Below are 14765 nucleotides of genomic sequence, written 5' to 3'. Positions count from 1 at the left end.
TTACAACGTCCACTGAGCTCGGGTGTAAAAGAGGCGTAAAATGGGTGTACCGGGCATAGAGCTTTTACATGAACTGTATTTCTTTTGAAAGCACAATGATATGCTTCATGTTACCTACAGATGCATACAATAGGGCACCTCAGCAGAAATGTTGAGTCTATACTCTAAATCCTGTGACGAACATGTGCCGGTTAAAAAAGTTCCCTCAGAAAGTACAGCCGGTACACAGCCGTAACCGTCTGGAAGCAGCCGTAGCAGCTATCAAATAGCAAGTTCAACGATCCCTATCGACAAATATGTGTGCCCCGCTGAATAATATGTGTGCCTCCTGAGCCGTATACTCGTGTGCTTGTCGAATAATCCGTGTGCCGGCTGAATATGTGTGCCTTCGCTGGAGCGTACTACGTTGTTCCGCGCTCCGCCCGTGAGGAGTGACGTGGCACCGCGTATTCTACCGCAGTGCATTCGTCGCTGCGTTCGTGCCTGTTATGTGCGCTGCAACCTCGCCTTTGAAAGGACGACAACCTTGCTTTCTAATTACAAGTTTAATGTTTGCTTAAGGTAAGTCAACCTGGCTGTGATGCAACGTACGACGCCTGCGTTTTACTTGTGTTTAACAATCGTTCTGTTGCAGACGATGGACACATTGCGAATGGCGGCAGGAGTGGATCGGCTACATCGGTGAAGCGACGATTTATATTTCGAGAGAGGCTAATTGTATTCTTTCGTTACAGGTGAACGTGGGACTGTATCGACTGCAAGGACGTGAGTTACAAAAAGCTGTAATATTCTAGCATTAACGTTTGAACAATACCAGAGTGATGTTCACTTCGGTTTCTTTACAGGTAGTGTCCTCTGTCAACGGTCACGCATATGCGTGCAAAACTGCAACTGCTTCTCACATCCAAGAGGGGTCTGGTGCCACATGCTCGGACAATTATTCGTCGGCCATTTCGTTTGGGGAACTGTCGTGTTCGTCACTAAGGATGGCCTTGGTTGAGCTTTGCAGTGCCAGCCTGGTGCATCGGAGGGGTTGTGTCCATGCAACGTGTGCTTCATATGTGTGTGTTGGGATTAGTGAAGCGTGTATGCTTTCCATTCAGCCAACGATGATGTACTGGATGAAATTTAAAGGTATGTGCACGCCAATAAAATTTGGTGTTTCAAGTTCAATGTCCTTGGTGGATTTTTTCCCCTATTTTCTTCTTCTTTTTTTCTTTTTTCCCCGAAGCCTGGAGATCATTTTCTGTTAGAGAACTTGAAGGGCATAATGTGTCTCGCGTATTAGTTGGTACAAGTATTCCTTCATTACGGCCGGTACACTGTGGCTCCCGACGTCAGCAGCGATGTCGTACCAGTTGTCTCAGGGGGCACAGGGCACCTACAGCTTTCGCAGGCTTCCTCTTGAAGTCATCTGGTGCACTTTTTGTGAAATGTACCAGTTGATCAGGCGGCACCTATCCGTCAATGGGTTTAGAATGTACATTGTACCTATTTGAGACGTACTTGTCTGAAGTTTGGGTTTCGGGCTTTCACAGCATTCTGCAGCTTCTGTGAGGAGTCGTTGCAAGTAGTAAGCAGCAGGCAGGTCGGAAAAAATCTGCTGTGCCAGTTTATTACTCACTGCCTGCAGCATACCGCAGCAAGCAGCGAAACCATGAAACCCAAATGACAGACAGTATGTCGCCAGCAGTACATGTCCAGCTGAATATGACTTTTTTTTTTCAGAGCATTCAAGAAAACCTGTGAAGCGAAAAAGCCGCTTCTCCTTGCTCGCTCTTTCGCTGCTCCTTGAGGGCACATTAAGCTCTGGCACACTTTGATATACTGAATTATGTATGAGTAATTCAACTCCTCATTTATTGGACTGCGTACATATACATAGATTCACAGTTTCTGGCTGCTGGCATTTGTGAGAACTATAGCATCTATCTCTCAAGTAGCACATGTATTACTTGACAACACCTTTTTGAAGGGTGTAATATTACCAGGGGTGTTAAATTACACCCTAAAGGGAGTGAGTTATAGCACTTTTGGATTACACCCTAAAGGGTGTTTTTGAAGTATCAAATTACACCCTTTTTTGAGGTTGTAGTCGGTTGAAAAGGGTGTTATATTACACCCTAAAGGGAGTGAGTTATCGCACTTTGGGATTACACCCTTATTACACCCTAAAGGGTGTAAAAAAATTAAGAGTGCATATTAGAAAGTTCCCACTGAGAGTTGAGCCCTGTTTGTTGGATTCATTGCAAACCAATGATCGATAGAAAAAAGCTACCGTAACGAAAAGTGGCCAGAGTAAGAAGAAGCAGAGGGAACCATAATAGAAACTTCCCACTGAGAGTCGAACCCTGTTTGTTGGATTCATCGCAAAGCAATGATCGATAGAAAAAGCTACAGTAACGAAAAGTGACCAGGGTAAGAAGAAGCAGAGGGAACCATAATAGAAACTTCCCACTGATAGTTGAACCCTGTTTGTTGGATTCATCGCAAAGCAATGATCGATAGAAAAAAGCTACAGTAACGAAAAGTTGCCAGGGTAAGAAGAAGCAGAGGGAAAAATATTAGAAACTTCCCACTGAGAGTTGAACCCTGTTTGTTGGATTCATCGCAAACCAATGATCGATAGAAAAAACCTACCGTCACGAAAAGTGGCCAGGGTAAGGAGAAGCAGAGGGAACCATATTAGAAAGTTCCCACTGAGAGTTGAACCCTGTTTGTTGGATTCATCGCAATGCAATGATCGATAGAAACAAGCTACGGTAACAAAAAGTGGCCAGGGTAAGAAGAAGCCCTGAGGGAACTCTAATAGAAACTTCTCACTGAGAGTTGAACCATGTTTGTTGGATTCATCGCAAACCAATGATCGATAGAAAAAAGCTACCGTAACGAAAAGTAGCCAGGGAAAGAAGAAGCAGAGGGAACCATAATCGAAAGTTCCCGCTGAGAGCTGAACACTGTTTGTTGCATCCATCGCAAAGCAATGATCGATAGAAAAAAGCTACCGTAACGAAAACTGGCCAGGGTAAGAAGAAGCAGAGGGAACCATAAAAGAAACTTCCCACTGAGTGTTGAACCCTGTTTGTTGGATTCATCGCAAACCAATGATCGATAGAAAAAAGCTACCGTAACGAAAAATGGCCAGGGTAAAAAGAAGCAGAGGGAACCATATTAGAAAGTTCCCACTGAGAGTTGAACACTGTTTGTTGCATCCATCGCAAAGCAATGGTCGATAGAAAAAAGCTACCGTAACGAAAAGTGGCCAGGGTAAGAAGAAGCAGAGGGAACCATATTGAAAAGTTGCCACTGAGAGTTGAACCCTGTTTGTTGGATTCATCGCAAAGCAATGATACATAGAAAAAAGCTACAGTAACGAAAAGTTGCCAGGGTAAGAAGAAGCAGAGGGAACCATAATAGAAAGTTGCCACGGAGAGTTGAACACTGTTTGTTGGATTCATCGCAAACCAATGATCGATAGAAAAAAGCTACCGTAACGAAAAGTGGCCAGGGTAAGAAGAAGCAGATGGAACCACAATAGAAACTTCCCACTGAGTGTTGAACCCTGTTTGTTGGATTCATCGCAAACCAATGATCGATAGAAAAAAGCTACCGTAACGAAAAGTGGCCAGGGTAAGAAGAAGCAGAGGGAACCATAATAGAAAGTTGCCACGGAGAGTTGAACACTGTTTGTTGGACTCATCGCAAAGCAATGATCGATAGAAAAAAGCTACAGTAACGAAAAGTTGCCAGGGTAAGAAGAAGCTAATGATCATGATGATTGGAAGTTTAGTGGCGCAACGACAACAAAGATCTTAATGCGCCAAAACTCAGGTAAGAAGAAGCAGAGGGAACCATAACAGAAAGTTCCCACTTAGAGTTGAACCCTGTTTGTTGGATTCATCGCAACGCAATGATCGATAGAAAAAAGCTACAGTAACGAAAAGTTGCCAGGGTAAGAAGAAGCAGAGGGAAGCATATTAAAAAGTTCCCACTGAGAGTTGAACCCTGTTTGTTGGATTCATCGCAAACCAATGATCGGTAGAAAAAAGCTACCGTAACGAAAAGTGGCCAGGATAAGAAGAAGCCCCAGAGGGAACTCTAATAGAAACTTCTCACTGAGAGTTGAAAAATGTTTGTTGGATTCATCGCAAACCAATGATCGCTAGAAAAAAGCTGCCGTAACAAAAAGTGGCCAGGGTAAGAAGAAGCAGAGGGAACCATATTAGAAACTTCCCACTGAGAGTTGAACCCTGTTTGTTGGATTCATCGCAAACCAATGATCGATAGAAAAAAGCTACCGTAACGAAAAGTGGCGAGGGTAAGAAGAAGCAGAGGGAACCATATTAGAAAGTTCCCACAGAGAGTTGAACCCTGTTTGTCGGATTCATCGCAAACCAATGATCGATAGAAAAAAGCTACCGTAACAAAAAGTGGCCAGGGCAAGAAGAAGCAGAGGGAACCATAAAAGAAACCTCCCACTGAGAGTTGAACCCTGTTTGTTGGATTCATCGCAAACCAATGATCGATAGAAAAAAGCTACCGTAACGAAAAGTGGCCAGGGTAAGAAGAAGCAGAGGGAACCATAATAGAAAGTTCCCGCTGAGAGCTGAACACTGTTTGTTGCATCCATCGCAAAGCAATGATCGATAGAAAAAAGCTACCGTAACGAAAACTGGCCAGGGTAAGAAGAAGCAGAGGGAACCATAAAAGAAACTTCCCACTGAGTGTTGAACCCTGTTTGTTGGATTCATCGCAAACCAATGATCGATAGAAAAAAGCTACCGTAACGAAAAATGGCCAGGGTAAAAAGAAGCAGAGGGAACCATATTAGAAAGTTCCCACTGAGAGTTGAACACTGTTTGTTGCATCCATCGCAAAGCAATGGTCGATAGAAAAAAGCTACCGTAACGAAAAGTGGCCAGGGTAAGAAGAAGCAGAGGGAACCATATTAAAAAGTTGCCACTGAGAGTTGAACCCTGTTTGTTGGATTCATCGCAAAGCAATGATACATAGAAAAAAGCTACAGTAACGAAAAGTTGCCAGGGTAAGAAGAAGCAGAGGGAACCATAATAGAAAGTTGCCACGGAGAGTTGAACACTGTTTGTTGGATTCATCGCAAACCAATGATCGATAGAAAAAAGCTACCGTAACGAAAAGTGGCCAGGGTAAGAAGAAGCAGAGGGAACCATAATAGAAAGTTGCCACGGAGAGTTGAACACTGTTTGTTGGACTCATCGCAAAGCAATGATCGATAGAAAAAAGCTACAGTAACGAAAAGTTGCCAGGGTAAGAAGAAGCTAATGATGATGATGATTGGAAGTTTAGTGGCGCAACGACAACAAAGATCTTAATGCGCCAAAACTCAGGTAAGAAGAAGCAGAGGGAACCATAACAGAACGTTCCCACTTAGAGTTGAACCCTGTTTGTTGGATTCATCGCAACGCAATGATCGATAGAAAAAAGCTACAGTAACGAAAAGTTGCCAGGGTAAGAAGAAGCAGAGGGAAGCATATTAGAAAGTTCCCACTGAGAGTTGAACCCTGTTTGTTGGATTCATCGCAAACCAATGATCGGTAGAAAAAAGCTACCGTAACGAAAAGTGGCCAGGATAAGAAGAAGCCCCAGAGGGAACTCTAATAGAAACTTCTCACTGAGAGTTGAAAAATGTTTGTTGGATTCATCGCAAACCAATGATCGCTAGAAAAAAGCTACCGTAACGAAAAGTAGCCAGGGTAAGAAGAAGCAGAGGGAACCATAATAGAAAGTTCCCACTGAAAGCTGAACACTGTTTGTTGCATCCATCGCAAAGCAATGATCGATAGAAAAAAGCTGCCGTAACAAAAAGTGGCCAGGGTAAGAAGAAGCAGAGGGAACCATATTAGAAACTTCCCACTGAGAGTTGAACCCTGTTTGTTGGATTCATCGCAAACCAATGATCGATAGAAAAAAGCTACCGTAACGAAAAGTGGCGAGGGTAAGAAGAAGCAGAGGGAACCATATTAGAAAGTTCCCACAGAGAGTTGAACCCTGTTTGTCGGATTCATCGCAAACCAATGATCGATAGAAAAAAGCTACCGTAACAAAAAGTGGCCAGGGCAAGAAGAAGCAGAGGGAACCATAAAAGAAACCTCCCACTGAGAGTTGAACCCTGTTTGTTGGATTCATCGCAAACCAATGATCGATAGAAAAAAGCTACCGTAACGAAAAGTGGCCAGGGTAAGAAGAAGCAGAAGGAACCATATTAGAAAGTTCCCACAGAGAGTTGAACCCTGTTTGTCGGATTCATCGCAAACCAATGATCGATAGAAAAAAGCTACCGTAACAAAAAGTGACCAGGGTAAGAAGAAGCCGAGGGAACCATAAAAAAAACTTCCCACTGAGAGTTGAACCCTGTTTGTTGGATTCATCGCAAACCAATGATCGATAGAAAAAAGCTACCGTAACGAAAAGTGGCCAGGGTTAGAAGAAGCAGAGGGAACCATATTAGAAAGTTCCCACTGAGAGTTGAACCCTGTTTGTTGGATTCATCGCAAAGCAATGATCGATAGAAAAAAAGCTACGGTAACGAAAAGTCGCCAGGGTAAGAAGAAGCAGAGGGAACCATAATAGAAAGTTGCCACGGAGAGTTGAACACTGTTGGATTCATCGCAAACCAATGATCGATAGAAAAAAGCTACCGTAACGAAAAGTGGCCAGGGTAAGAAGAAGCAGAGGGAACCATAATAGAAACTTCCCACTGAGTGTTGTACCCTGTTTGTTGGATTCATCGCAAACCAATGATCGATAGAAAAAAGCTACCGTAACGAAAAGTGGCCAGGGTAAAAAGAAGCAGAGGGAACCATATTAGAAAGTTCCCACTGAGAGTTCAGCACTGTTTGTTGGATTCATCGCAAAGCAATGATCGATAGAAAAAAGCTACAGTCACGAAAAGTTGCCAGGGTAAGAAGAAGCAGAGGGAACCATAATAGAAAGTTGCCACGGAGAGTTGAACACTGTTTGTTGGACTCATCGCAAAGCAATGATCGATAGAAAAAAGCTACAGTAACGAAAAGTTGCCAGGGTAAGAAGAAGCTGATGATGATGATTGGAAGTTTAGTGGCGCAACGACAACAAAGATCTTAATGCGCCAAAACTCTTGTAAGAAGAAGCAGAGGGAACCATAACAGAAAGTTCCCACTTAGAGTTGAAGCCTGTTTGTTGGATTCATCGCAACGCAATGATCGATAGAAAAAAGCTACAGTAACGAAAAGTTGCCAGGGTAAGAAGAAGCAGAGGGAACCATATTAGAAAGTTCCCACTGAGAGTTGAACCCTGTTTGTTGGATTCATCGCAAACCAATGATCGATAGAAAAAAGCTACCGTAACAAAAAGTGACCAGGGTAAGAAGAAGCAGAGGGAACCATAAAAGAAACTTCCCACTGAGAGTTGAACCCTGTTTGTTGGATTCATCGCAAACCAATGATCGATAGAAAAAAGCTACCGTAACGAAAAGTGGCCAGGGTTAGAAGAAGCAGAGGGAACCATATTAGAAAGTTCCCACTGAGAGTTGAACCCTGTTTGTTGGATTCATCGCAAAGCAATGATCGATAGAAAAAAGCTACGGTAACGAAAAGTGGCCAGGGTAAAAAGAAGCAGAGGGAACCATAATAGAAAGTTCCCACTGAGAGCTGAACACTGTTTGTTGCATCCATCGCAAAGCAATGATCGATAGAAAAAAGCTACCGTAACGAAAAGTGGCCAGGGTAAGAAGAAGCAGAGGGAACCATATTAAAAAGTTGCCACTGAGAGCTGAACCCTGTTTGTTGGATTCATCGCAAAGCAATGATCGATAGAAAAAAGCTACAGTAACGAAATGTTGCCAGGGTAAGAAGAAGCAGAGGGAACCATAATAGAAAGTTGCCACGGAGAGTTGAACACTGTTGGATTCATCGCAAACCAATGATCGATAGAAAAAAGCTACCGTAACGAAAAGTGGCCAGGGTAAGAAGAAGCAGAGGGAACCATAATAGAAACTTCCCACTGAGTGTTGAACCCTGTTTGTTGGATTCATCGCAAACCAATGATCGATAGAAAAAAGCTACCGTAACGAAAAGTGGCCAGGGTAAAAAGAAGCAGAGGGAACCATATTAGAAAGTTCCCACTGAGAGTTCAACACTGTTTGTTGGATTCATCGCAAAGCAATGATCGATAGAAAAAAGCTACAGTAACGAAAAGTTGCCAGGGTAAGAAGAAGCAGAGGGAACCATAATAGAAAGTTGCCACGGAGAGTTGAACACTGTTTGTTGGACTCATCGCAAAGCAATGATCGATAGAAAAAAGCTACAGTAACGAAAAGTTGCCAGGGTAAGAAGAAGCTGATGATGATGATTGGAAGTTTAGTGGCGCAACGACAACAAAGATCTTAATGCGCCAAAACTCAGGTAAGAAGAAGCAGAGGGAACCATGACAGAAAGTTCCCACTGAGTGTTGTACCCTGTTTGTTGGATTCATCGCAAACCAATGATCGATAGAAAAAAGCTACCGTAACGAAAAGTGGCCAGGGTAAGAAGAAGCAGAGGGAACCATAATAGAAACTTCCCACTGAGTGTTGTACCCTGTTTGTTGGATTCATCGCAAACCAATGATCGATAGAAAAAAGCTACCGTAACGAAAAGTGGCCAGGGTAAAAAGAAGCAGAGGGAACCATATTAGAAAGTTCCCACTGAGAGTTCAACACTGTTTGTTGGATTCATCGCAAAGCAATGATCGATAGAAAAAAGCTACAGTCACGAAAAGTTGCCAGGGTAAGAAGAAGCAGAGGGAACCATAATAGAAAGTTGCCACGGAGAGTTGAACACTGTTTGTTGGACTCATCGCAAAGCAATGATCGATAGAAAAAAGCTACAGTAACGAAAAGTTGCCAGGGTAAGAAGAAGCTGATGATGATGATTGGAAGTTTAGTGGCGCAACGACAACAAAGATCTTAATGCGCCAAAACTCTTGTAAGAAGAAGCAGAGGGAACCATAACAGAAAGTTCCCACTTAGAGTTGAAGCCTGTTTGTTGGATTCATCGCAACGCAATGATCGATAGAAAAAAGCTACAGTAACGAAAAGTTGCCAGGGTAAGAAGAAGCAGAGGGAACCATATTAGAAAGTTCCCACTGAGAGTTGAACCCTGTTTGTTGGATTCATCGCAAACCAATGATCGATAGAAAAAAGCTACCGTAACAAAAAGTGACCAGGGTAAGAAGAAGCAGAGGGAACCATAAAAGAAACTTCCCACTGAGAGTTGAACCCTGTTTGTTGGATTCATCGCAAACCAATGATCGATAGAAAAAAGCTACCGTAACGAAAAGTGGCCAGGGTTAGAAGAAGCAGAGGGAACCATATTAGAAAGTTCCCACTGAGAGTTGAACCCTGTTTGTTGGATTCATCGCAAAGCAATGATCGATAGAAAAAAGCTACGGTAACGAAAAGTGGCCAGGGTAAAAAGAAGCAGAGGGAACCATAATAGAAAGTTCCCACTGAGAGCTGAACACTGTTTGTTGCATCCATCGCAAAGCAATGATCGATAGAAAAAAGCTACCGTAACGAAAAGTGGCCAGGGTAAGAAGAAGCAGAGGGAACCATATTAAAAAGTTGCCACTGAGAGCTGAACCCTGTTTGTTGGATTCATCGCAAAGCAATGATCGATAGAAAAAAGCTACAGTAACGAAATGTTGCCAGGGTAAGAAGAAGCAGAGGGAACCATAATAGAAAGTTGCCACGGAGAGTTGAACACTGTTGGATTCATCGCAAACCAATGATCGATAGAAAAAAGCTACCGTAACGAAAAGTGGCCAGGGTAAGAAGAAGCAGAGGGAACCATAATAGAAACTTCCCACTGAGTGTTGAACCCTGTTTGTTGGATTCATCGCAAACCAATGATCGATAGAAAAAAGCTACCGTAACGAAAAGTGGCCAGGGTAAAAAGAAGCAGAGGGAACCATATTAGAAAGTTCCCACTGAGAGTTCAACACTGTTTGTTGGATTCATCGCAAAGCAATGATCGATAGAAAAAAGCTACAGTAACGAAAAGTTGCCAGGGTAAGAAGAAGCAGAGGGAACCATAATAGAAAGTTGCCACGGAGAGTTGAACACTGTTTGTTGGACTCATCGCAAAGCAATGATCGATAGAAAAAAGCTACAGTAACGAAAAGTTGCCAGGGTAAGAAGAAGCTGATGATGATGATTGGAAGTTTAGTGGCGCAACGACAACAAAGATCTTAATGCGCCAAAACTCAGGTAAGAAGAAGCAGAGGGAACCATGACAGAAAGTTCCCACTTAGAGTTGAACCCTGTTTGTTGGATTCATCGCAACGCAATGATCGATAGAAAAAAGCTACAGTAACGAAAAGTTGCCAGGGTAAGAAGAAGCAGAGGGAACCATATTAGAAAGTTCCCACTGAGAGTTGAACCCTGTTTGTTGGATTCATCGCAAACCAATGATCGATAGAAAAAAAGCTACCGTAACAAAAAGTGGCCAGGGTAAGAAGAAGCAGAGGGAACCATAAAAGCAACTTCCCACTGAGAGTTGAACCCTGTTTGTTGGATTCATCGCAAACCAATGATCGATAGAAAAAAGCTACCGTAACGAAAAGTGGCCAGGGTTAGAAGAAGCAGAAGGAACCATATTAGAAAGTTCCCACTGAGAGTTGAACCCTGTTTGTTGGATTCATCGCAAAGCAATGATCGATAGAAAAAAGCTACGGTAACGAAAAGGGGCCAGGGTAAAAAGAAGCAGAGGGAACCATAATAGAAAGTTCCCACTGAGAGCTGAACACGGTTTGTTGCATCCATCGCAAAGCAATGATCGATAGAAAAAAGCTACAGTAACGAAAAGTTGCCAGGGTAAGAAGAAGCAGAGGGAACCATAATAGAAAGTTGCCACGGAGAGTTGAACACTGTTTGTTGGACTCATCGCAAAGCAATGATCGATAGAAAAAAGCTACAGTAACGAAAAGTGGCCACGGTGAAAAAAGCTGATGATGTGATTGGAAGTTTAGTGGCGCAACGACAACAAAGATCTTAATGCGGCAAAACTCAGGTAAGAAGAAGCAGAGGGAACCATAACAGAAAGTTCCCACATAGAGTTGAACCCTGTTTGTTGGATTCATCGCAACGCAATGATCGATAGAAAAAAGCTACAGTAACGAAAAGTTGCCAGGATAAGAAGAAGCAGAGGGAACCATATTAGAAAGTTCCCACTGAGAGTTGAACCCTGTTTGTTGGATTCATCGCAAAGCAATGATCGATAGAAAAAAGCTACGGTAACGAAAAGTGGCCAGGGTAAAAAGAAGCAGAGGGAACCATATTAGAAAGTTCCCACTGAGAGTTCAACACTGTTTGTTGGATTCATCGCAAAGCAATGATCGATAGAAAAAAGCTACAGTAACGAAAAGTTGCCAGGGTAAGAAGAAGCAGAGGGAACCATAATAGAAAGTTGCCACGGAGAGTTGAACACTGTTTGTTGGACTCATCGCAAAGCAATGATCGATAGAAAAAAGCTACAGTAACGAGAAGTTGCCAGGGTAAGAAGAATCTGATGATGATGATTGGAAGTTTAGTGGCGCAACGACAACAAAGATCTTAATGCGCCAAAACTCAGGTAAGAAGAAGCAGAGGGAACCATAACAGAAAGTTCCCACTTAGAGTTGAACCCTGTTTGTTGGATTCATCGCAACGCAATGATCGATAGAAAAAAGCTACAGTAACGAAAAGTTGCCAGGGTAAGAAGAACCAGAGGGAACCATATTAGAAAGTTCCCACTGAGAGTTGAACCCTGTTTGTTGGATTCATCGCAAACCAATGATCGATAGAAAAAAAGCTACCGTAACAAAAAGTGGCCAGGGTAAGAAGAAGCAGAGGGAACCATAAAAGAAACTTCCCACTGAGAGTTGAACCCTGTTTGTTGGATTCATCGCAAACCAATGATCGATAGAAAAAAGCTACCGTAATCAAAAGTGGCCAGGGTAAGAAGAAGCAGAGGGAACCATATTAAAAAGTTGCCACTGAGAGCTGAACCCTGTTTGTTGGATTCATCGCAAAGCAATGATCGACAGAAAAAAGCTACAGTAACGAAATGTTGCTAGGGTAAGAAGAAGCAGAGGGAACCATAATAGAAAGTTGCCACGGAGAGTTGAACACTGTTGGATTCATCGCAAACCAATGATCGATAGAAAAAAGCTACCGTAACGAAAAGTGGCCAGGGTAAGAAGAAGCAGAGGGAACCATAATAGAAACTTCCCACTGAGTGTTGAACCCTGTTTGTTGGATTCATCGCAAACCAATGATCGATAGAAAAAAGCTACCGTAACGAAAAGTGGCCAGGGTAAAAAGAAGAAGAGGGAAGCATATTAGAAAGTTCCCACTGAGAGTTCAACACTGTTTGTTGGATTCATCGCAAAGCAATGATCGATAGAAAAAAGCTACAGTAACGAAAAGTTGCCAGGGTAAGAAGAAGCAGAGGGAACCATAATAGAAAGTTGCCACGGAGAGTTGAACACTGTTTGTTGGACTCATCGCAAAGCAATGATCGATAGAAAAAAGCTACAGTAACGAAAAGTTGCCAGGGTAAGAAGAAGCTGATGATGATGATTGGAAGTTTAGTGGCGCAACGACAACAAAGATCTTAATGCGCCAAAACTCAGGTAAGAAGAAGCAGAGGGAACCATAACAGAAAGTTCCCACTTAGAGTTGAACCCTGTTTGTTGGATTCATCGCAACGCAATGATCGATAGAAAAAAGCTACAGTAACGAAAAGTCGCCAGGGTAAGAAGAAGCAGAGGGAACCATATTAGAAAGTTCCCACTGAGAGTTGAACCCTGTTTGTTGGATTCATCGCAAAGCAATGATCGATAGAAAAAAGCTACCGTAACGAAAAGTGGCCAGGGTAAGAAGAAGCAGAGGGAACCATATTAGAAAGTTCCCACTGAGAGTTGAACCCTGTTTGTTGGATTCATCGCAAAGCAATGATCGATAGAAAAAAGCTACCGTAACGAAAAGTGGCCAGGGTAAGAAGAAGCAGAGGGAACCATATTAGAAAGTTCCCACTGAGAGTTGAACCCTGTTTGTTGGATTCATCGCAAAGCAATGATCGATAGAAGAAAGCTACGGTAACGAAAAGTGGCCAGGGTAAGAAGAAGCAGAGGGAACCCTAATAGAAACTTCCCACTGAGAGTTGAACCATGTTTGTTGGATTCATCGCAAACCAATAATCGATAGAAAAAAGCTACCGTAACGAAAAGTGGCCAGGGTAAGAAGAAGCAGAGGGAACCATATTAGAAAGTTCCCACTGAGAGTTGAACCCTGTTTGTTGGATTCATCGCAAACCAATGATCGATAGAAGAAAGCTACCGTAACAAAAAGTGGCCAGGGTAAGAAGAAGCAGAGGGAACCATAATAGAAAGTTCCTACTGAGAGTTGAACCCTGTTTGTTGGATTCATCGCAAACCAATGATCGATAGAAAAAAGCTACAGTAACGAAAAGTTGCCAGGGTAAGAAGAAGCTGATGATGATGATGATTGGAAGTTTAGTGGCGCAACGACAACAAAGATCTTAATGCGCCAAAACTCAGGTAAGAAGAAGCAGAGGGAACCATATTAGAAAGTTCCCACTGAGAGTTGAACCCTGTTTGTTGGATTCATCGCAAACCAACGATCGATAGAAAAAAGCTACCGTAACAAAAAGTGGCCAGGGTAAGAAGAAGCAGAGGGAACCATAAAAGAAACTTCCCACTGAGAGTTGAACCCTGTTTGTTGGATTCATCGCAAACCAATGATCGATAGAAAAAAGCTACCGTAACGAAAAGTGGCCAGGGTAAGAAGAAGCAGAGGGAACCATAACAGAAAGTTCCCACTTAGAGTTGAACCCTGTTTGTTGGATTCATCGCAACGCAATGATCGATAGAAAAAAGCTACCGTAACAAAAAGTGGCCAGGGTAAGAAGAAGCAGAGGGAACCATATTAGAAAGTTCCCACTGAGAGTTGAACCCTGTTTGTTGGATTCATCGCAACGCAATGATCGATAGAAAAAAGCTACCGTAACAAAAAGTGGCCAGGGTAAGAAGAAGCAGAGGGAACCATATTAGAAAGTTCCCACTGAGAGTTGAACCCTGTTTGTTGGATTCATAGCAAACCAATGATCGATAGAAAAAAGCTACCGTAACAAAAAGTGGCCAGGGTAAGAAGAAGCAGAGGGAACCATAAAAGAAACTTCCCACTGAGAGTTGAACCCTGTTTGTTGGATTCATCGCAAACCAATGATCGATAGAAAAAAGCTACCGTAACGAAAAGTGTCCAGGGTTAGAAGAAGCAGAGGGAACCATATTAGAAAGTTCCCACTGAGAGTTGAACCCTGTTTGTTGGATTCATCGCAAAGCAATGATCGATAGAAAAAAGCTACGGTAACGAAAAGTGGCCAGGGTAAAAAGAAGCAGAGGGAACCATAATAGAAAGTTCCCACTGAGAGCTGAACACTGTTTGTTGCATCCATCGCAAAGCAATGATCGATAGAAAAAAGCTACCGTAACGAAAAGTGGCCAGGGTAAGAAGAAGCAGAGGGAACCATATTAAAAAGTTGCCACTGAGAGCTGAACCCTGTTTGTTGGATTCATCGCAAAGCAATGATCGAGAGAAAAAAGCTACAGTAACGAAATGTTGCCAGGGTAAGAAGAAGCAGAGGGAACCATAATAGAAAGTTGCCACGGAGAGTTGAACACTGTTGGATTCATCGCAAACCAATGAT

At 42.8% G+C, this 14765-nt stretch overlaps 1 long non-coding RNA gene across 1 annotated transcript; it reads left to right on the top strand.

The window, feature by feature from the left end:
- Nucleotides 1–317: 317 nt before the first annotated feature.
- On the top strand, nucleotides 318–1201 carry LOC135375823 (uncharacterized). Its single transcript, XR_010417406.1, has 3 exons — nucleotides 318–561; nucleotides 635–681; nucleotides 735–1201. It is a non-coding gene; the product is annotated as an uncharacterized LOC135375823 (long non-coding RNA).
- The last annotated feature ends 13564 nt before the right edge of the window (nucleotides 1202–14765 follow it).

Source organism: Ornithodoros turicata, chromosome 1 (assembly GCF_037126465.1).
Source record: "Ornithodoros turicata isolate Travis chromosome 1, ASM3712646v1, whole genome shotgun sequence".
Lineage (NCBI taxonomy): Eukaryota > Metazoa > Arthropoda > Arachnida > Ixodida > Argasidae > Ornithodoros > Ornithodoros turicata.
The sequence above is the reverse complement of the archived record's forward strand: the minus strand, read 5'-3'. Positions and strand labels throughout refer to the sequence as shown.